Raw genomic sequence first — 14796 nt, 5'->3', positions numbered from 1 at the left:
TCTTATCTTACCACAAACTCTAAGTAAGTAAATAAGAAAACCCTTGCTTGACTCACATGTTCCCTTGGCTTCTGTCCCATCTCCTTCCTTCCCCTCACAAACATGTCCAATTTTGAGGCCACTCACACGGCTGTCCTTCCACACCTCTCGTTCACTTTTTGACCCAATATCACTGGGCTTCTCTCCCTGTCACTCCCTATCACTTCTGTCACTCCACTGAAATTTCCTTGATTAAAGTCATCAGTGGCTTTCTGATTGTCAAATAATGTGAGCCATGTTGAATCTTCATCTTGGACCTCCCAACTACACTGAACACTTTTCAGCACTGTATTCCCAAGACTTTCAAGAATTTCCTCCTTGAGATACTGCAACACCATCCTCTTGGCATAATCTTCACCCCTGTGGGATCACGTTTGGAGCCTCCTCTCATGAATCCACTCATTTGTGTTACTTCCCAAACGCTCTTTCCTTTGTCCTAGCTCTCCCTGATTCCATCCTTCTCATGTCCTCAGGGTGTTTGATCTACTTTTCATGCTCTCTTATGTATCTTCCACGTCTCCCTTCATCACTTGAAGTCATGTCACCAACGAGCTCATGTCATTCCATAAAGTAAATGCACACATAATCATCCTATGCCCTCTGTTCTCTACCTCCAAACAGAGTAATTTTTCAATTTGACTTTTGTTTCAAAGCCTAATTTCTTAAAGGAGGATGCTATTTAAATCACCCACTCACTCTTCAGCCTGAAGGTAGATTTGGTAAAGAGCAAATGAAGCTGAATGTCAGGGCCCCTCATTGCACAGACCCCTTTCAAGGCTTCATACATGGCTTTGAATTCATAGTTGCATATTATTTTTCTTATAAAGAGCCCCAAATTGTACAGCAGAAGGCTACCCATAATTTGGATTCTTTCCTCCCTCAGTACATTAAAAACTGGCTTCTAATCTAAACATTCCTCTGAAATTACTGTGACAGAGACCACAATTATAAATCCTTAAGTAATTCCTAGTTTGTTTGACCTCTTGGTGATTTTGTTGCTGTTAACCATCCTCTCCATCTTCCAACTACCTTTTTATTTATTTTTATTTATTCCTTTTATTTATACCTTTTTAGCTGTGCTGGGTCTTCATTGCTGGTGCAAGCTTTCTCTAGTTTCAGTGAGCCGGGGCTATCTACAGCAGTCGGGGGCAGGCTTTTCATTGTGGTAGCTCCTCTTATTGCCGAGCATAGAGTGCCTGGACTGCAGTAGTTGTGGCCCACAGGCCTAGTTGCCCCACGGCATGCGGAATCTTCCTGGACTGGTGACTGAACCCAAGTCCCCTGCATTGGCAGGCAGACTCTTAACCACTGGACCACCAGGGAAGTTCTGCCCTTTCATTTCAACTTCCATCTTTCCCTGGGTCTTTATACATCAATATCCTCTTCTCTTACTCCTTTTCTTTTTGCTGGCCTACCCGCACATTGAATTAATCATTAGGGCTATCAAGTACATCTCTGAAATTCTCCCTTCCGTTCACTGCCATCCTCTTTTAGGCTTGCTCTCAGCTTCTACTCTCATAAGTCCCTAAAGTTGTCATCTCTCTGCCTTCACCCATCCCCACCATTAAAATCCTTAAATGTGGCCTATAGCTTGAGGATGAAGTTCAGACTTTAAAGTATACAAAGTCTCCATGGAATGTTCTTGCCCTTTCTAGCCTCATCTCAAAACATGGCTCAATTACTACTCTAAGCTCCGCCAAAATACTTACTTTTCCTAGAAGGCATATCCATGCTCTGTACCTACTGCTTCCTGTACCTAAAAAATGACTTCTCATTCCCTTCTATTCTCCTGCATATCATTCTAATTCCTACTCAACATTTAATATTCAGCTGAAGAATCACTCCCTGACTACCTTCCTTTAAATTAAGTTGGTACTACTTATCTATGCTACAACACCACCTGTTTTCTATACCTGCTAACCTGCAGCATTTATCATACACCTTGCAATTGTTGATTTAGTTGTTCACCAACCAGAGAGAATTCCTTAAGAACAAGGAATATGTTTCACTCATCTTGTGCATTTAGCACCAAAAATTATGCTTGGGACAGTAGGCTCTCAACAGGTATTTGTGGAATAAATGAGTAAATAATGAATGTTCAAAACACTTGAATAGAATTAGTTTGGGAATCTTTTTCCCTCTAAATCTTTCTGCCTAAAGCTTCTTTTAAAATTTAATCATAAGTTGAATACCCTGTTCTCTGTCTCAAATGAAGCTACTAGCTTGATTCTTTTGAATATTTTATGTTCATAAAATATTTCTTTTCATCAGTCTAATCAATATGCATTCAGTGCCAAATGATATATGTACTAGGGTCTTTGGGGTTCCAACAAGAACCAGAGAATGAAAGATACTCTTACCAACCAGGTTAATGTCATCTGTGATTATCAGCCACACTCTCAAGTTTTAAGACAATTTATTCACATTAAAGGAATCAGAGGTCGTACAAGTAAGTAAAACATCTATGGAGATATAATTTCAACAAACAGCATTACAAAGAATGATAGTTAGCAACAAAGGTAGGGTTATTAGAGTAAGAGATCTGAAAACCTAAATTCATGACCCTATAACCTCAGTTACTTTTTATCTAGAAATCAAAAAGATAATTTCTTAGCCTGCTGTTGACTTCATGTCTTCTCTAGGACACCCTAAAAAGCATCATACACAGGATATGTTCCAGGTGAAGGGAGAGAGAGAGAGGCAAAATAAAAGAGAAGACACATTTGATGATACCAGGGTATTAAGAAAGTATTAAGATTCTCCAGGCAAGAACACTGGAGTGGGTTGCCATGTCCTTCTCCAATGCATGAAAGTGAAAAGTCAAAGTGAAGTCGCTCAGTCATGTCCGAGTCTTTGCGACCCCATGGACTGCAGCCTATCAGGCTCCTCTGTCCATGGGAGTTTCCAGGCAAGAGTACTGGAGTGGGGTGCCATTGCCTTCTCCATCTTCTAGGTTAGCCTGCCTTATTAATGTGAAAACAGCCAAAATTTCAGAGGTAGCATTCTGATCTAGAGTAAATATTACTAATTTTAAGAAAACTATACTAAAAAATACATCTTTATATATTCATTTATGCCTTCAACAAATAGCTAGTAAATGCCTACTATGAGCCAGGCACTGTCCTAGGTACTGGGAATACAAAGTGGACAAAATATATAAAAGTACTTTCTTCACTAAGCTTCACTGCAAGGAAAGCAGCCTGGCAATCAATGAAGTAAAGTTCATAAAGTGCCAGATGAGGTAAGTTCTATGGAGAAAAATAATACAGAGGGAGTGGATGGAGAACACTGGGCAGAGATGGTCATTTAAATAAAGTTGATTTTAGAAGCCTTCACAGAGAAGATGATATTTGACTAAGACCTGAAGGAGATGAGGGAGTGAGTCATGGGCACATTCAGGAAAAGAAGGGATAAGCCCTGGGGGTACCTGGGAGATTAACTTTCCAGGAAAAGAGAACAATTGAGTCAAGTTCCTGAGAAAGTAGTTTAGAGAAAGAAGGATATGACTGAGTGGGAGGAAACAGATGGAAATGTGCTGAGTCACATGTTAACTGTAGAGACTGAGTGACAGGTCCACAGGGGTTCAGTTTTCTATTATCTTTGCTATTATACATGTTTGAAATTTTATAGAGTATAAATTTTTAAAAGCAGAATAAGCTGGAACATTATATAAAATTAAAAGCAATCTAGCTCAAAATATATAAATGTGGGGCATTTCAAATTTGATGTAAAAACAATGACTTTCAAAGAAAATCTCCATTAATTCATATTTGTGATGATCAAGGCTTTCTGTGCCTATTTTTAAGCATTTCAGTAATGAAGAAGGCACTGGGCTGGGAGAGTGGACACAGGCATTCTAGGTTTCTCTCTGCCACTAACTGACCTTGCAACCCTAAGCTAGTGAATTGAACATAAGGGCCATGCTGTTCTGTCTCCCTCTCTAAAATAATAAAGGAGTCAGACCAGATGGCCACGAAGGTTTCTTCCAAATCTAAGACATAATCTTTGTGATGGTTGATTTGCATTAATTTTGATTTTAGTGACTGCCTTGAAGCAAACATATGTTACCAAAGGGTAAAAAAAAAAGAAAAGAAAAAACATTGTACCAATAGAGAATCCTGAGAGATACAAAAAGCTGCCTGAGAATTAGGCAATTCCATTATTTTAACTCCAGACTTTTCTTACAAGATAAATAATAAAATGTAGAGCATAATCTCTGCAGAGATTTGAAAGCTTTTCAGTAAAGGCCCAGAAAGAAAATACTTTAGGCTTTGGTGCCATAAAGTTTTGTTCCAACTTCTCAAGTCTGCCATTGTGATGCAAAAGTGGCCATATGGAATATGTAAGTGTCGGAGTTCAGGGAGCTTTGATTCAAAAACTTTATTTACAAACCAGGCAACAGGCAACATTTATCCCACAGGCTAGAGTTTGCCAAGCCTGGCTCTTTAGCACAGACAGATATTAATAGAAAGATCTTAATATAACCAGAAAATAATATAGAGATAGTAAGTCATATTCCTCTGCTTCACATTTAATGCTCATTTTCCTGTATCTTAACAGTGACTAACATGAGATCTAATGCTGTTAAGTTTTATGTCCTAAGCCTAGTCTTTTCTCATCATTCTGCTGCTTCCACGCCAGTGCAAGCCCAACATCTCTTACTTGAATAACTACAGGTTGTTGTTCTTCAATTTCTCAGTAGTGTCTAAGTCTTTGAGACCCCTGAACTGCAACACGCCACGTTTCCCTGTGCTTCACCATCTACTGGAGCTTGCTCAAACTCATGTCCATTGAGTCAGTGATGCCATCCAATCATTTCATCCTCTGTCATCCCCTTTCCCTCCTGCCGGCTATCTTTCCCAGCATCAGGGTCTTTTCTAATCAGTCAGCTCTTTGCATCAAGTGGCCAGAGTATTGGAGCCCAGCTTCAGCATCAGTCTTTCCAATGAATACTCAGGACTGATTTCCTTTAGGACCGATGGGTTTGATCTCCTTGCAGGCCAAGGGACTCTCAAGAGTCTTCTCCAATATCACAGTTCAAACAGCATCAGTTCTTTATTGCTCAGCCTTCTTTATGGTCCAATTCTCACATCCATATATGACTACTGGAGAAACCATAGCTTTGACTACACAGAACTTTGCTGGCAAACTACAGGTTGCCATATTGCAATTCATTCTCTACCCAGCAGGCAGAAAGATCACTTGTTTGAAGGAATCAGATCATTTCAATGTCCTGCTTAAAACCCTTCTTGGCTCTGGGGCCCCCTTATCATGGCCTCTCAGACTTTCCACTATCTGCCCTTTCTGCAACTTCATCCGCAGTCAATCTTCCTCTCACTTTCAATTCTCCAAGCTTTCTTTCTGTGTCATGAACAAACCTAAGCTCATTCCTATCTCAAGGTGTCTGCATTTATCAGACCCTCTGGCTGCAATGCCTCTTTTTACAGATTACCATGTGGTTGCTTCTTATTCAACACTTATGTCTCACTTCAAATATCACCCCTTTGAAGAGGACTTCTCTGACCACATACTCTTGCCATCATAGTTTTGTAAACTATTGCATTTTTATATTTCTTCCTAAAACTTCTCAGAATTTGGAAAGATACTACTTATGTGTGTTTGCATGTTTATTGTCTGCCAATTCCAATATACTGTGATATGTAATAGCAGTGATTTTGTCTCTTTCATCCTTGTATCCCCAGCACCAAGAACAGTGCTTGACATTTAACAGGCACTCAATATGAATTGAATACATAAATAAATTATTCTTCAATATTTTGTGTTTTTAAGAACCTATATTTTTTCTTAAAATGGAATTACGCTATATACTTTTGCTTCCTAACTGTTGTCACAAATGACCCCCAAGTGGTATAATGGTTCTGACACAGCAAAAGTATATTCTTAACTCATATAACAATGCCAGGCAGATGAATGGGTTTATAGCCCCCTTCATCCAGTCATTCAGAAACCCAGGATGGTAGAGACTGACATTTTAAATAGGTGGCTTTCCAGGTTGTCCTGAGGTATCTCTCTTCTAGCCAGCCTGAGGATTAAGAATATATTTTTTTAAAAAGTCCAGTAGTAGATAGTTGGAGGAATACACTTGTAGGCATATGTCACCTCTGCTCACGTTTTGTTAACTTGAATTCAGTCACATTGCTACACCTAGATGCAAGGAATTCTGGGATTGCTGCCTGGGCTGATCCTTCCCAGTGAGAACTACCCCATTGGAGTGGGAGCACACATTTCTGTTGGATGGCTAACCACCTCTGCCAGAGTTCCCATTTATAAACTACAGCATCTCCACATTCACCTGCCAGCAGTTTTAAATGTGGTAACTATAGAGCTAATGCTATAGAATGAAAATAAATGTACAGGCAATTTTTACAAAGTCTACAGCAATTTAAGCTTAAAAAATAAAACTAAAAATGGCATCTGGGGCCATCACTTCATGGTAAATAGACTCCAAAATGTTATCCTCCACCTTTTACTTCTCTCCGACCAGCTAAGAAGTCTTGTCTTGAGAATCCCCACAGACAGAGGAGCCTGGAAGCCTGCGGCCAATGGGACCACAAAGAGTCGGACATGACTAAGCAACTAAGCATAGCACAGTACAGCTAAGAAGTCATCCATGTGACTCTCTAGGTTCATTCTTTCTCCCACCTCTCGATGTATTTTTCTAAAACTTTCTCAATGGAGTATTACTCAGCCGTTAAAAAGAATTCATTTGAATCAGTTCTGATGAGATGGATGAAACTGGAGCCGATTATACAGAGTGAAGTAAGCCAGAAAGAAAAACACCATGATCCACCTCCCAGAATTCTGGAAATAAAAGCAAAAATAAACAAATGGGATCTAATTAAAATTAAAAGCTTCTGCACAACAAAGGAAACTATAAGCAAAGTGAAAAGACAGCCTTCTGAATGGGAGAAAATAATAGCAAATGAAGCAACTGACAAACAACTAATCTCAAAAATATACAAGCAACTTATGCAGCTCAATTCCAGAAAAATAAATGGCCCAATCGAAAAATGGGCCAAGGAACTAAATAGACATTTATCCAAAGAAGACGTACAGATGGCTAACAAACACATGAAAAGATGCTCAACATCACTCATTATCAGAGAAATGCAAATCAAAACCACAATGAGGTACCACTTCACACCAGTCAGAATGGCTGCGATCCAAAAATCTGCAAGCAATAAATGCTGGAGAGGGTGTGGAGAAAAGGGAACCCTCCTACACTGTTGGTGGGAATGCAAACTAGTACAGCCACTATGGAGAACAGTGTGGAGATTCCTTAAAAAATTGCAAATAGAACTACCTTATGACCCAGCAATCCCACTGCTGGGCATACACACCGAGGAAACCAGAATTGAAAGAGACACATGTACCCCAATGTTCATCGCAGCACTGTTTATAATAGCCAGGACATGGAAACAACCTAGATGTCCATCAGCAGATGAATGCATAAGAAAGCAGTGGTACATATACACAATGGAGTATTACTCAGCCGTTAAAGAGAATTCATTTGAATCAGTTCTAATGAGATGGATGAAACTGGAGCCGATTATACAGAGTGAAGTAAGCCAGAAAGAAAAACACCAATACAGTATACTAACATATATATATGGAATTTAGAAAGATGGCAATGACGACCCTGTATGCAAGACAGGAAAAAAGACACAGCTGTGTATAACGGACTTTTGGACTCAGAGGGAGAGGGAGAGAGTGGGATAATTTTGGAGAATGGCATTCTATCATGTATACTAGCATGTAAGAATTGAATCGCCAGTCCATGTCTGACGCAGGATACAGCTTGCTTGGGGTTGGTGCATGGGGATGACCCACTAAGATGTTATGGGGAGGGAGGGGAGGGGGGTTCATGTTTGGGAACACATGTAAGAATTAAAGATTTTAAAATTTAAAAAAAATAAAAAAATTAAAAAAAAAATTTTGGGACAACAAAACAGCCCTAAATACATAAATGCAAATCTAAACAAAAAATAAAGAACAGTATTTCACTAAAAAAAAAAAGAAAAACACCAATACAGTATACTAACACATATATATGGAATTTAGAAAGATGGCAATGACGACCCTGTATGCAAGACAGCAAAAATGACACAGATGTGTATAACGGACTTTTGGACTCAGAGGGAGAAGGAGAGGATGGGATGATTTGGGAGAATGGCATTCTAACATGTATACTATCATATAAGAATCGAATCGCCAGTCTATGTCTGACGCAGGATATAGCATGCTTGGGGCTGGTGCATGGGGATGACCCAGAGAGATGTTATGGGGAGGGAGATGGGAGGGGGGTTCATGTTGGGGAATGCATGTAAGAATTAAAGCTTTTAAAATTAAAAAAATAAATAAATAAATGAAATAACAAAAAATAAATAAATAAAACTTTCTCAAGATTTAACCTGCAAAAGTTAATTTGAACTTTAAAATAGTCACAAAATAACTATAACAAATGTAGATAAATTATCAAAATGCTTTTAAAAATATCTATCTCTAAGGAATGTATAGTTTTGTGTTATTTTTTATATTCTATATTTTTAATATTCTACATAAAAATTTATTAACAAAAACAAAATATAAGTTGATGGACTTCCAATCAGCTTTAAGGCGGCAGTGTTACCTCTACTTCCCCTCATGTAACACACAACACCTTACATGAGGTTGTCCTGCTTTTGCTATATTTTTTAAAGAAACTATTTCTTGAAAGACAAGAAACTAGCTTCTGAAATTCTTCATATTACATCATTTCCTTTAATCATGTAACATGCTTGCCTAGCAAAGGTCTTTAATGTAAAGAAAGAAAGAGTCTTATAGCTACCAAATCCAATATAGAATGGGACACAGAACAAGATTTTAATTTGTCTCATTTTATAGGATTTTATCTATATATTAAAAATTTGGGAATCTCATTGTAAATAGCCATGTCAACTTCCTCACTCTAATTGCCTCAGAAATTTCAAAAAGAAGCAAGACTGAAAAGATTTACTCATCTCTTCTGTTTTCCTCCACTTAAGGGATTGTGGCTCTTGCCAAACATTAAGTAATAGAGAGAAAGAAAAAGCCAATGATAAATATTCTAAAAAATAGACAACTGGCCTCTGAATGATGGAGGATTTACACTGTGTGGCATTTGGTATCACATATGTCTTCAAGTTGAACAACTAATTATTAAACAGCTAGAAACTATTTGTTTCTTCACAGACTTTATAAATAGTAGGTAAATGAGTCCCCAAATTCAAAACTGCATTTGGTCTTAGTTCATCCTCTAAAGGGAGAAGGCAATGGCAACCCACTCCGGTACTCTTGCCTGGAAAATCCCATGGATGGAGGAGCCTGGTAGGCTGCAGTCCATGGGGTCGCTAAGTCGGGCACAACTGAGCGACTTCACTTTGACTTTTCACTTTCATGCATTGGAGAAGGACATGGCAACCCACTCCAGTGTTCTTGCCTGGAGAATCCCGGGGACAGAGGAGCCTGGTGGGCTGCTGTCTGTGGGGTCGCACAGAGTCGGACACGACTGAAGCGACTTAGCAGCAGCAGCAGCAGCAGCAGCATCCTCTAAAAGTAGGCCTTTGTTACCCTTCCTAAACTGAAGATTCTCAATGTGTAAACAAAAGCAAAATGTCATCCTGATGTCTCTACAGGTGACCCCTAGAGACTATGGTTGAGCCATTCAAATACCTGTAGTACAGGGCTCATTCCACATCTTAGTACTGTGGAGGCAGAAGTCCTGCTCCCACTCCTTAACCTATTCCCATTCACAGCTCTCCAAACCAAGTCAACATGCTTTCACCCAGTTTTAAATATATATACACACACGTGCATGCTTGCATGGACTTTTTAAAACAGCATGACATGACTGGACTTATTTGTGACCACTGCAGAGGAGATCTTGGTGCGCTGCCAAGATATCCATTCATCAAAATGGCAACATGATGGTGCTAGGTCCAACCTCTTGCTCACAGAGGTCATTAGCTTCTTAGAGATCATAGATTCTTTGAGAATCTGATAAAGCTGTAGATCCTGTCCCCCTAAGATATCTGTAGTTATGTGTACACAGACTTGTGTGCATGTGTGCATGTGTACATACACGTACACAATGTGATATACAATTCAGAATCTTCTCAGACTTCCTTGAGGCCCATAGAGCCCCAGCTTTAGAATTCTGAATTCCCAATTTACGAAGCAATAGCTCCAGCTGTGTGAAGTAATCAGTATCAGGCCATAATCTAGTCTCTTCCTTAAGAAACCAACCCTACCATTTTTTTCCTTAAATGTTATTTAAGACATTAGATATTTAGATGCTCTCTTTATTTCATTCTTCCCCTTTCCAGTGTCTCTCAATACTCATGTATATGTTTTTCTCACTGACTCTCTGTTCTCAATATCTTAATCTCTTTCACAGGGTTTGTCTCTATCTGTATCTCTCTTTCCCTCTCTCTCTCCCTCTCTCTCACACACACACCAAGATGAATGTCATTTGTGAGTTCTATCATAAGTCTGATTTAAGAATATGACATTTGTTTTAACACCATAGCCTACTTCTCCAGAACTGCCCTACTCTGTACTCATTCAATCAATTCTAATTTTTCCAGATCATTTACATTCTTTCTATTGTTTCACTCTTGCTGAATAACAATCTCGCCATCTGGACTGTAATAGTTCAGTGAACGAGCATCAAAGTTCTAAATGTAAAAGTTCTTTACTAACAAAAGTTAGTTATTTTTCCAGTCTTCACCCTGTGGCACAGCATGGCATGCTCCAGTGCGCTGACTGCTAATTGAATCTCCAATCACATTTAAACACGTCTACCTAAAAGCAACATGTACAATAACATAGGAATCAGATTTCCTACAATGATTTCTACATTTTCTCTCCCCAGCAATGGAACATCACTGTGTGGCTATGCATGTGGAACTATAGCCTGCATATTTCTATGTAAAATATAAACATAACTTGCTCATGTGCACACATGCACAGAAGCACACACATACACTTGGGATGAGCTAAGTTTGTAGAAGGAGGAGGTTAGAGTGAGTTGAATGACTACAGAAAGGAATATTGTTTGCAGTTGACTAAATTAGTCGACTCACTGATCCTCATCCATAATGTGCATGTCCAGTCACCCAGTGGTAATTGTGACTTGACTGTTGCTAAGCTATTAATAGGGCTTTCCCAGTGGCTCAGTGGTAAACAATCTGACTGAAATGCAGAAGCTGTAGGAGAAGCTGGCTCAATCCCTGGGTTGGGAAGATCCCCTGGAGGAAGGCACGGTGACCCACTCCAGTATTCTTGCCTGGAGAATCCCATGGACAGAGGAGCCTGGCAGAATATGGTCCATAGGGTCTCAAAAGAGTCATCCTCAACTGGAGCAATTTAGCATGCACATAAGCTATTAATAATATAGTTATAAATCTCATCTTCATGTATTAATTGCAGTCACACTGTTAGGTGTTATTTCCGTATCTTAGTGATGACCTGACTGTGCTGTATTCCTGTGGCCACAGCAGCCCCTCTCCTTGGCCCATAGCTCTCCACATGTTCTGATAACCATCTCCATAATCTGCTTTCTGAAATCAACCCTAAGGAAATATTTAATAATTACAGCCATATAGAAGAGTTATATACAAAGATTTTTAGCCCTGTGTATATATATCATAGCAGCACAATCTAGCTCCATATGGTAGTGAACCAGTGTTCACTGTTTCACTGAACCAGTGATTCAGTCAAGAATAATTCAGTGAACCAGTGTTCTCTCAAACCTGAAGAAAGTAAAGGAGCTTCTAATTGTGCTAGATGCTATTTCCTAGATGCTACCACATTCCTTGTTGACTCTCTCAACCCTGCCTGTTCCTCTTCATTAATAAAGAGCCGCTACATTAGACTCTCCTCACTAATCAAGTCAAAGGAGTACAGGCTTATTCAACAGCACAAAGGTAGACACTAAGAAAGATGATGTAGTCAACTAAAAGCTGAGTAGATAAGATGGAGAGGAAGGAGGGAAAATGAGGAAGATATTAATGTTGCTTCCAGTCAGGAGTCAATGGAGACCATCTAAAGCCAACCACTAAAGCTCTTTCATAAAGTTATTGTTATAATGATCATTCTTGAACAACAAATACACAAAACAAGGCTGGTCAAACAGGCAATTCAGTCAAGCTTTTAAAACAGAAAAAATAGCTTACTAAGACAAAACTAAGACCAAATGTATTTCTGATATGAGAATGTACTCAACTTGACAGCATAAAAAGATGTTTACACACATTTTTGATCACAAAGCCTACTATTGGCCTGAGACAGTCACAAGGCCAGCAGCCAGCCCAGATGCCAACCCCCCTCCCAGGGCAGGGCAAGGGGGGTGGTGGAGCAGGGGGGTAGTGACTTTACTGACAAGATCTGCTGAGAGCCACTGTGAACCCTGTAGCTAGAGTCAGAGGATAACCACTGCCAGGACCACTGCCCCATCAATCAGCCACTTCACTCATTCAGCAAACTGCTTTCCAAAGCACTGGAAAAAATTTACCTCTACAATGTAACAGAATTTATCTCACCATGCATGCTGTTCTGCTTTTATTTTCAAGATTGGTGTTTATTTTTTTAGAGTTTTGTAATTGTAATCTTTGTTTACTTTTCTTTTGCACTTTTGTTATAAAATATATTTCTAAGAATTATATTTTTCACTGACATCTGAATATTAATTTGTGCCTATCTATACTACTAAATTCTCTTATTGAGTGATTTTTCAGCATGAATTTTCCAAGCATATGCTTACATCATCAGAGAACAATTTTATATCTCTTTTCTAATTTTTTTATCTCAAGTCCAATATTAAATCCTTTAGTCTAATTCTGTAAGCTACTATCCCAAGAACATTGTTAAATAATAGTGATGTGAGTGGACACTTTTGTTTTATTGTTTACTTTAATGAAAATGGTTCTAACGTTTCTTAAACGCTTGCTGGCTTTGGGATAAGAAGGATATATTTTATCATCTTACAGGCTTTAAAAACCTTTCATACCCAATTATCTAATAGTTTCTGAGGTATAGACCAGTAATGTGGTTTAGAATGATTCACAGATAGCAACTGTTAGCAAAAATAATTGGAAAATAATCTACTTTCGGAAATCAACCCTAAGGAAATATTTAATAATTACAGCCATATAGAAGAGTTACATACAAAGATTTTTAGCCCTGTGTATATATATCATAGCAGCACAATCTAGCTCCATATGGTAGTGAACCAGTGTTCACTGTTTCACTGAACCAGTGATTCAGTCAAGAATAATTCAGTGAACCAGTGTTAATGATATCACCAACCAGAGGGAATACGACACAGTCATTAAGACATTACACTTAAGAAATACATAGTAACATTATTAAATGAAAAGTGTAAATTATACTGTTAAGCATAAATATGCAAAAATACAGACAGAAATACAACATATAAAAAATCATGTAGCTTTAAGTAACAGAACCATAATGTTTAACCATTTTTTTCTACTTCTCTATATTGTAAAAATTTAATGAAAGTGTACTGCTTTTATATTAGAGTAAACAGTAAAATTTATTGGATGTAGGAAATTTGGTATCAAGGAGGAGGTTAAGCATAAACTACTCCTGCACTCTGAAGTTACTTTGATTTTAGATTCAAGGAAAAGAAGTGCAACCAACTGTTGACCAATGATACATGCAGTTAATTATCAGTTAATTATTTGGGCGTTTTTTTTTTTTTTCAAAATTAGTTGGCAAGAGCCTCAATAGAATTAGCCATACTAACCAGATATTTTGGCCATTCATATGCTTAGCTGGAGAACAAGGCTATAGAGAAGATGATTCTCTTACACCAGAAACCAGAGTAACAGTTATAGCAGGTGCCTGGTTGTGTCCATTTGACCACAGGGAGGTGTGTGATATCAAGTGCTCACACTGACATTTTCTTCCCCAAATGTATAAACATACCTCTACTGACTCCACCTCTTTTTCTTCCTTTCCTGTCCTTACACTTTGTGATTATCTATTGTGAGCTTCGTATTTCTGCTCTGTTTTGCAGTCCTGTTTAACTTTGAGGGGCAATTAACCATGGCAAGGGAAATGGGGATACAGAAAAGACTTACCTCAAGACTCACCTAAAGAAGGTGGTGATCCAAGCCCCATCCATGGATACAGTCTATAAGCTTCAGAATTCTAGACAGAGGCAGTTTCTCATGCTGCACTTGAGTCCACTCCTTTTTCTTTTGTCCTCTCTGGGTTTTATTCCCTTATTTATTGGTAACACGTTGTACCTAGACAATGAAAATCATTCCTTTTAAAGATTCCTTTAAAGACTAAAAATAATTATTCAATCAAAACAGCCTGCTCAGAGGTCTGACGCCCTTCAGTTTTGTGTCTGTCATTTTTGTCTTTTATACCAAAATCTTTCAAGTCTTTCTCTGATAAATTTTCTAGGTCTTAGGCTCCAATTCTCATTTGCACATTGCTCTTCATATTGGCAGCTTGCCTTTCCATTATCTTTCAATTGAATAGTTTTATAAATTAGTCAGTGCTTTTCATATTAACAACCTGACAGCTCTTTCTGTGTATAATATCTTGCTGACATGAATATAACTTTGATTTGATGCTGACAGACAAATCTGTACCACTGGTGGATTTTCAAATTTTACAGGAATAGCACTCAAAGGTGGCCATGAAGTTATTGGTATGACTGATTCTGTGGCAGTAGAATTGAGC

The sequence above is a fragment of the Capricornis sumatraensis genome, chromosome 5 (genome assembly GCF_032405125.1).
Source record: "Capricornis sumatraensis isolate serow.1 chromosome 5, serow.2, whole genome shotgun sequence".
In the NCBI taxonomy this organism is placed as follows: domain Eukaryota; kingdom Metazoa; phylum Chordata; class Mammalia; order Artiodactyla; family Bovidae; genus Capricornis; species Capricornis sumatraensis.
This window is presented reverse-complemented; position numbering follows the sequence as displayed.